Raw genomic sequence first — 9,262 nt, 5'->3', positions numbered from 1 at the left:
TATTTTGTTTTGAAACAGGATCTTCTAGGTTGCCGAGAGTCTTGTTAAGTGGCCGAGAGTGGTGTCAAACCTGCAATCCTCTTGTCTCAGCCTCCCCAGTGCTGGGTTTACAGGTGTGCACCACCATGCCTGGCTTGCATGCATCTGTATTTTAGATGTGCTATACCATTCACATAGATATTCTTTTTCCCCCTAGATTCTTACTATATCAGAATCAAACAACAAGAGCCGGGTGTGGTGGCGCGCGCTTGTAATCCCAGCATTCAGGAGGCTGAGACCAGAGGATCGCAGTTCACGGACAGCCTCAGCTACTGAGTGAGGCCCTCTGCAACTTAGTGAGACCCGGTTTCAAAATAAAAAAATAGGGCTGGGGGTGTAGCTCGGAGTTCGAATGCCCCTGGGTTCCATCCCCAGAACTGCAAACACACACACACACACACACACACACACACACACACACCCAAACAACAAGAATCATACGTGTGTGTGTGTGTGTGTGTGTGTGTGTGTGTGTGTTGCTGGAGATTGAACCCGGGGACATTCTAAGTATGAGCTACAGTCTCAGCCCTATTTTATTTTTATGTATTTATTTATTTTTGTGACACTAAGGATGGGACCCAGGGGCATTCTACCTCCAAGCTACACCCCCAGCCCTATTTTTTTGTGTGGGTCTGGAGCTGGAACCCAGGGGCATTTGACCTCTGAGCTACAACCTTTGCCCTATTTTATTCTTTATTTTGAAACAGGGTCTCACTAAATTGCGGAGGGCCTCACTAAGTAGCTCTCATCTCAGCCTCCCCAATGCTGGGATTACAAGCCTGCACCACCACACCCAGCTCCCAGGCCTATTTTGCATTCTTTATTTTGAAACAGGGTCTCACTGAGTTGCAAAGGGCCTCACTAAATAGCTGAGGCTGTCAGCGAACCGCGATCCTTCTGTCTCAGTCTCCCAAACGCTGGGATTATAAGCATGTGTCACCACGCCCGGCTCTTATTTATTTTTTTATTTGGGAACAGAGACCAAGTGGTTGAGTGTCACTAAGTTGATGAGGCTGGCCTCAAACCTGCAATCTTCCTGCCTCAGCCTCCCAAGTGCAGGGATTACAGGAGTGTGTCCCTGTACCAAGCTCATACTTCTTCAGTATCAGTCCTGCATACTTGTATACCCATGGGTGAGGAATTCTGTAGAGCAATAATTTTCAAACGGTGTTTTCTAGACAGACCAAAAGCATCAGCATTACCGGGGAAACTGCACATCAGAAATTCAGATTCGCAAGTCCCGCCTCAAACCTAATCTGAAGTCTTCCAGGTGAGTGTTCCCACGCACGGTTTGAGAACCCCTGCTTTGGAGGGTAAAACTGCATTGCACATCTTTGCACACACCGCTAGAGGGAGCCACAGGATGCGGAGTAAAGTGATGTCTCCGTGCTAACCACTGCGTATTCTCAGTCCTGTTTTACAGATTAAGAAATAATGTGGTGAGGTGTCAAATACCTTTCCCGGTGCACCCCAGCAAATGTGAGGGCCTGTATTTTTTTTTACGGGTCTGGGGATGGAACCCAGGGGCATTCGACCTCCAAGCTACATCCCCTGCCCTATTTTTTATTCTTTATTTTGAAACCGGGTCTCACTGAGTTGCAGAGGGCCTCACTAAGTAGCTGAGGCTGTCCGCGAACTGGGATCCTCCAGGTCTCAGCCTCCCGAATGCTGGGATTACAAGCGTGAGCCACCACTCCCGGCTGAGGGCCTGTATTTGAACTTTGCCTTCCTGTCGAGCTCAATCCCTAACAGGACTCCATCGTCCAGCAGTAGTAGCTTGTCTTTCAGAGCCTCAACGTACATTTCAGGTATATTGTTCCCTGTGTTGGCTAATGTTGACGGGAGCTGGGCACAGTGGTGTGCACCTGGAATCCCAGTACTTGGGAGGCTGAGATAGGAGGATCACAGGTTTGAGGCCAGCACCAGTACAAGGTAACTTAGCAAAAACCTGTTTCAGAATTAAAGCTAAAATAGGCCTGGGGTTGTAGCTCGGAGGTAAAATGCTCCTGAGTTCCATCCCCAGGACCACACACAAAAGAAGTCAGGAAAGCAAAACAAGTACATGGGAATAGCTTGCGTCGTATGCCCTTCTCATCTCCATTCTATACTAGGTTATCACATAAAAGCTCATGGATGACATTTTATTTCCTAATGCTCTCTTTAATCTGCGGTTTCCTTTCCTTTTTGTTTGTATGTGGTACTGGGGATGGAACCTAAGGGTATTCTACCTCTGAGCTACACTACCAGTCCTGTTTTGTTAATTAATTAATTAATTTATTTATTTTGCGGCACCAGAGATGGAACCCAGGGGCATTCTACCTCCGAGCTACACCTCCAGCTCTATTTTCTTTGGTGGCACTGGGGGTGGAACTCAGGGGCTTTTCTACCTCTGGGCTATACTCCTAGACCTATTTTTTATATTTTATTTGGAAACAGGGTCTCACTAAGTTGCTGAGAGCCTCACTAAGTAGCTGAGGCTGGCTTTGAACCTGCACGATCCTCCTGTCTCAGGCTCCCAAGTGCGGGGATTACAAGCGTGCACCACCACTCCTGGCTCAGCCCTATTTTTTTTGTGTGTGTGGTACTGGGGATGGAACCCAGGGGCCTTCTACCTCTGGGCTACACTCCGAGACCTATTTTTTATATTTTATTTGGAAACAGGATCTCTTAAGCCAGCTAAGGCTGGCTTTGAACCTGCACGATCCTCCTGTCTCAGCTTCCCAAGCGCAGGGATTACAAGCATGTGCCACCACGCCTGTTAGCCCTATTTTTTTTTTATTCTTTATTTTGAAACAGGGCTTCACTGAGTTGCACAGGGACTTACTAAGTAGTAGCTGTCCAAGAACCATGATCGTCCTGATCTTCCCGTCTCAGCCTCCCGAACACTGGGATTATAAGTGTACACCACCACGGCCCTGGCTGATTCTTTTATTTTGCACCACCACGGCCCTGGCTTACTCTTTTATTTTGAAACAAAGTCTCACTAAGTTGCTGAAGGTCTCACTAAATTGCTGGGGCTGGCCATGAACCTGTGATCCTCCTGTCTCCTCAGCCTCCAAAGTACAGGGATTACAAGCGTGGGCCTCCACACGTGGCTGCAGTTATTTCGTTTATTTTGACTCTCTTAGGTGTGATGGACGAATCAGGATGGTGAGGAAACGGACTTGTTGAAAACCGATTCTTGGCCACACACTCCATATTGCTTTATTTCCATCAATCCTAACAGTAGGCCAGTAAATTAGGTGACAGTTATCACTTTGTACATGGTGAAAGTGAGTTCTAGGGTCTCTAGTTACATTTCTGTGTCCTAGCATTTGTAAGTCGTGGTGCTTGGGTGATTTCTGATATATTTGACTTTATTACCCTACTAAATATTCTACTTCTCTGCTTTGAATCTGGTTTAGTTATGCATTATGTAAGTCACTTTTTAACAAGTTCTCTAAATTTTCTAAGCTTTAGTGTCACCATATACTAAATGGGAATAATATTTGGTCTTCACAGTCTTGGAGCCACATTGCCCAGTACAGTAGCCATTAGCACATATGGTTATTTACATTTAAATAATTAAAATTAAGTCAAAATTTAGCTGGGCGTGGTAGCGCACGCTTGTAATCCCAGTGCTTGGGAGGTTGAGACAGGAGGATGGCACAGGTTCGAAGCCAGCCTCGGCTACTTAGTGAGGCTCTCAGCAACTCAGTGAGACCCTGTTTTCAAATAAAGTAGAAAATAGGTCTGGGAGTGTAGTCCGGAGGTAGAAAGCCCCTGGGTTTTGCCCCTAGTACCACAAAAATAAATAAATAAATAAAATTAAGTAAAAGTTTAAAAAGCAGCACCCAAGTTGTACACGCCACATTTCAAGGGTTCCGTAGCTAATATGGTGAGTGATTACCATATTAGCACAAATACAGGACATTCCACCCCGAAAGAAAGTTCTGCTGGACGGTGCAGATCGAGGACATCAGGTCAGTACCAGCCTGGTGGGTGCCCAGAAGAGTGATTTCTTCTGCTCTTTGCTTTCAGCATCACAGCCAGGGATGTTCTGTTTTATTGAAGGGGTCAGGAGAGGGGAATGACTTATCCATGTTTCTATTAACAATGGGTGGGTCTGGCACTGGAAGCCAGGTCTCCTATGTAGCACTGATATTCTGTCTAGACCCATCTTATGCTTTTCTGAGTGAGACCACAAGACCAAGGGCGTGCATATGTGAGTTAACTTTGGATTCAGCATGGTAGCAGAAAAGACATAGGAACTAAATGCTGTTTATGTGCCAGGAAGCACTCTGCCCAGGCTCTTTTTTTGGGGGGGGTACTGGGAATTGAGCCCAGGGGCATTCTATCTCCAAGCTACACCCTCAGCCTTTTTAATTTTTTTTAAAATTTTGAAATGGCATCACTCAGTAGCTGAGGCTGACTTTAAACCTCCAATCCTCCTGACTCAGCCTCCTAGGTACTGGGATCACAGGCATGCACCACCATACCTGACTGTGCCCAGGTGTGTTTACATCTGTTTTTGGCAAATCTTCACTGAAGCCCAGAGAAGTTAGACATTCACCCCAAGTTGCTCCCAAGTCAGTGGCAGCACAAGGCTTCAGAGCTCTCTGGCTCCAAAGCCAGGCTTTTCCCTTCTGTGCCGTGCTGCTCTCTCAATATGACCCCCTCCACGTCCAGTTACTACTGGAACAGAGCTTCGGCAGATTCCCGGCTCTCAGAGGTATTCTTTAGAATTTAAGCAAACCACCGCCTTCACAATGTGTTTCAACTGGACGGGAAAGATAGCTTAGTTTGTTTATTTCTAAGGCCCCAGGCCAAACAAAACTATTTATGGTCCCAGCCTTCACAGGACACCCAAGGGCTCCAAGAACCCCGTGTTAATTTGCAAGGCCACGGTTACCTCATACAATGCCTTTGTGCTAATTAGAAACATGTGCCACCTGGGGGCACACAAATGGCATAGATGTGTCCACTCAGTGGAACAATGAGAAAAATGCCCTTCCCCCACCGCTGCAGCCTCACCCAGGCATTTGAAAAGTAAATTTCAGCCTGGACTTGTGCTCTCTTAATTGAGTGCCCTTGTGCAGGATACAACCTGCCTGACATTTTCAGCTGGCTTTGTCTTGTAGTTAACAGCCTTCTTAGGAGGCCTGGTATGGTGGTGTAGGCCTGTAATGCCGGTACTTGGGAGGCTGAGACTAGAGGATCACAGGTCGAAGGCCAGCTCCAGCAATTTAGTGAGACCCTGTTTTAAAATAGGGCTGGAAGTATAGCTCAGAGGTAGCACACCTCTGGGTTCAACCTAAAATACTAGTAAACAAAAAACAAGTCTTCCTAGGAGGCCAGGTGCTGTGGTGCATGCCTGTAATTGGGAGATTCAGACAGGAGGATCACAGGTTCAAGACCAGTGTCAACAACTTAGGCCCTGTGTGTGTGTGTGTGTGTGTGTGTGTGTGTGTGTGTATTGCGAGGGATGTAGCTCAAAGATAGAGTGTGCCACTAGGTTTAATACCCAATATGTAAAAAAAAAAAAAAAAAAAAAAAAAAAAAACCCAGCCTTCCTAGGTCTAGGTCTAGGTCTGTTCTGGAGGGTAGGGAGAGTCTCCAGTGCCCTCACATAGATTGTGTGTGTGTGTGTGTGTGTGTGTGTGTGTGTGCATGTGTGTGTTGCTGAAGATTGAACCCAGGGACACACTACCTCCAATCTACATTATTTAAAAACGGTCTGAGCCAGGTGTGGTGGCGCACGCTTGTAATCCCCGCGCTTGGGAGGCTGAGACAGGAGGATCGCACAGGTTCGAAGCCAGCCTCAGCTACTTAGTGAGGCTCTCAGCAACTTAGTGAGACCCTGTTTCCAAATAAAGTATAAAATAGGTCTGGGAGTAGAGCCCGGAGGTAGAAGAACCTCTGGGTGCCACCCCCAGTACCACACACAAAATAAATAAGTGAAAAAAAACAGGGTCTCACTAAGTTGCTAGGAGCTTTGCTAAGTTGCTGAGGATGGCTTCAAACCTGTAGCCCTCTGGATCCGCTTCCTAAGTTTTTTGTTTGTTGGCTTATTTTGTTTTTGTACTGAGGATTAATCCAGGAGCATTCTACCTTAAGATGCATCCCAGTCCTTATTTATTTATTTATTTATTTGTGGGTCTGAGGATGGAATCCAGGGGCATTCGACCTCCGAGCTACACCCCCTGCCCTGATTTTTAGTCTTTATTTTGAAACCGGGTCTCACTGAGTTGCAGAGGGCCTCACTAAGTAGCTGAGGCTGTCCGCGAACCGCGATCCTCCGGTCTCAGCCTCCCGAATGCTGGGATTACAAGCGTGCGCCACCACGCCCGGCTCCTTTTTATTTTTTGATTTTGAAAGGAGATCTCACTAAGTTGCTGAGAATTTTGCTACTTTGTCCAAGTTGTCTTAGAACCTGGGATCCTACTGTTTCAGCCTTACTGGAATGTGTGCCACCACACCCGGCCCTCCCATGGATTTGGGTTAGTACATGAAATTGATGTATTCTAAGCTTTGTTTGATATTTTAAAAAATTATTTCCAACTAGCTTATTGGATTTTTTTTAAAAAGAATATTTGCTTAATGTGGAAGTTAAAATGTAAAGCCAGGCGTGGTGGCACACGCTTCTAATACCAGTACTTGGAATACTGAGACAGGAGAATTGTAGGTTCAAGTACAGCCTTAGCAACTTAGTGAGATCCTGTTTCAAAATAAAAAATAAAGCCGGGCGTGGTGGTGCACTTGGGAGGCGGAGACAGGAGAATCATACAGGTTTGAAGCCAGCCTCAGCTACTTTGTGAAGCTCTTAGCAACTTAGTGAGACCCTGTTTCCAAATAAATATGAAAAGTAGGTCTGGGAGTGTAGCCCAGGGATAGAAAGCCCCTGGGTTCCATCCCCAGTACCACAAAAAAAAAAAAAAATAGGGCTGAGGGTATGGCTCACATATCCCCAGGTAGAACATTCCTGGACTCAATCCCCAGCACCAAAAAAAAAAAAAAAAAAAAGGAAGAAAAGTAATATTTCAAGACTAAGCAAATGCATTTTTCTAATGAGGATGGTTTTCTGTTTATACCTACCTCATTCCATAGGAATTATATAAAACCGGTCTAGGAAACTAGTCAGAATCAGTCTAGCTTCTTACTCCATGATAAAGCAAAAATTGGAAATAGCCAAGGGAGTGTTTTATTGGTTTCAGATTATCCTTTTTCTCCTGTAATTAACACCAACTACCTGACAGACCCACCCATTTGACAGAAAGAGGTTATTTCAAATAATCTAATACACTAAGAACCTGAACCTAATCAATAAAGTCCTTAGGTGACCTTGGGATCCCAGACTTGCACATTATCCTGTTTCCCCCTTCTTGGGTTAGTAATTGAGCATGCAGTGGACTAAAATTTGTGGGTTTTTTTGTGTACAGTATACTTCACTTGGAATGAGCATTTTAAGTTGTTTGCATTACACATCAAACAACAAAGACAAGACTGATTTCTACCAGTTTGCTGATGATGCCTGTAGTCTGAGATTTGCCTCTACAGGATGCTTTGAGCCACTTCCCAGAGTTAAATTTGCTTATGCTTATAACCTTTGCCTACGATCCCCATTTCACTGGAAATAATAAATTCTGTGACTTTTAAAAATATCATCTGCCATATATTATTAAAAAAAAGGTCAAGGTATTTAAGGTGCCGCATCTAAATTGTCAAAAGTTTAGCCCTGCGTGGTGGCGCTTGTTATCCCAGCATTAGGGAGTTTGAGATAGGAGGAACTTGGGTTCGCGGCCAGCTTCAGCAGTTTAGTGAGGCCCTCCACAACTTAGTGAGACCCTGTTTCAAAATAAAGAATAAAAAAGGGATGAGGGTGTAGCTCGGAGGGAGCATGCCCCTGGGTTTAGTCCCCAGTACCACATACACACACAAAAAAAGATTCTCAAAGCTTAGTAATGAATGCTTGATAGTTCATTGTACTCTTTTCCGTGTGTGTGTGTGTGTGTGTGTGTGTGTGTGTGTGTGCGCGCGCGCGCGTGTGTGTACATACTGCCATACTGGAGATTGAGCCCAGGGACATTCCACCACTGAGCTATATCCCCAGACTTTTTATTTTTTATTTTGAAACAGAGTCTTGCTATGTTGCCCATGCTGGCCTGAACTTGCAAGTCTCCTATCTTAGCCTCCTAAGTACTGGGATTATAGGCATGGGCCACCACAGCAGGCTAACTTTTATATATTTTTGAATGTTTCCATGATCACTGTTTTTGAGATGGAACCCAGGGGCATGCTACTACTGACCTGCACCCCCAGACTTTTTCATTGCTTATTTTGGAACAAGGTTGCCTTAAATTGTCCGGGCTAGCCTTGAACCTGCAATCCTCTTGCCTCAGCCTCCTGAGTTGCTGGGATTACAGGCATGTGCTACTGTGCCTTACTAAAATATCTGTCCTTTTTATTTTATTTTATTTTATTTTATTTTGTGTGTGTGGTACTAGGGATTGAGCCTCAGGACATTCTACCTCTGAGCTACCCTCCCAGCACTATTTTATTTTTATTTTGAAACAGGGTCTTGCTAGGCTGATGAGGGTCTCACTACTTAATGTTCTTGAACCTTTGATCCTCCCATCTCACCCTCCCAAGTACTGGGATTACAGGTGTGCTCTACCATACCTAGCTGTCTTTTTTTTATCTTTTTTATAGTACTAGGGATTGAACCCAGAGACATCCTACCTCTGAGCTACACCTCTATCCCTTTTTATTTTTTAATTTTTTTGTGGTACTGGAGATGGAACCCAGGGAATTTCTACCTTCGGCCTACACTCACAGATCTATTTTATATTTAATTTGGAACCAGGGTCTCACTAAAGTTGCTGAGAGCCTCACTAAGTAGCTGAGGCTGGCTTCGAACCTGTTTGATCCTCCTGTCTCAGCCTTTCAAGTACTGGGATTACAACCCTGTGCCACCACGCCCGGCTCCACCCCTTTTAAATTATTTGTTTTAAAACAGGGTTAGCCGGGTGTGATGGCTCACGCTTGTAATCCCAGCACTTGGGAGGCTGAGACAGGAGGATAACACAGGTTCGAAGCCAGCCTCAGCTACTTAGTGAGGCTCTCAGCAACTTAGTGAGACCCTGGTTCCAAATTAAATATAAAATAGGTCTGGGGGTGTAATCTGGAGGTAGAATGCCTCTGGGTTCCATCCCTAGTACTGCAAAAACAAAATCAAAACAAAAAA

Source organism: Muscardinus avellanarius (genome assembly GCF_963383645.1).
Source record: "Muscardinus avellanarius genome assembly, chromosome: X".
Classification (NCBI taxonomy): Eukaryota; Metazoa; Chordata; class Mammalia; order Rodentia; family Gliridae; genus Muscardinus; species Muscardinus avellanarius.
Note: the sequence above shows the minus strand (reverse complement) of the source record.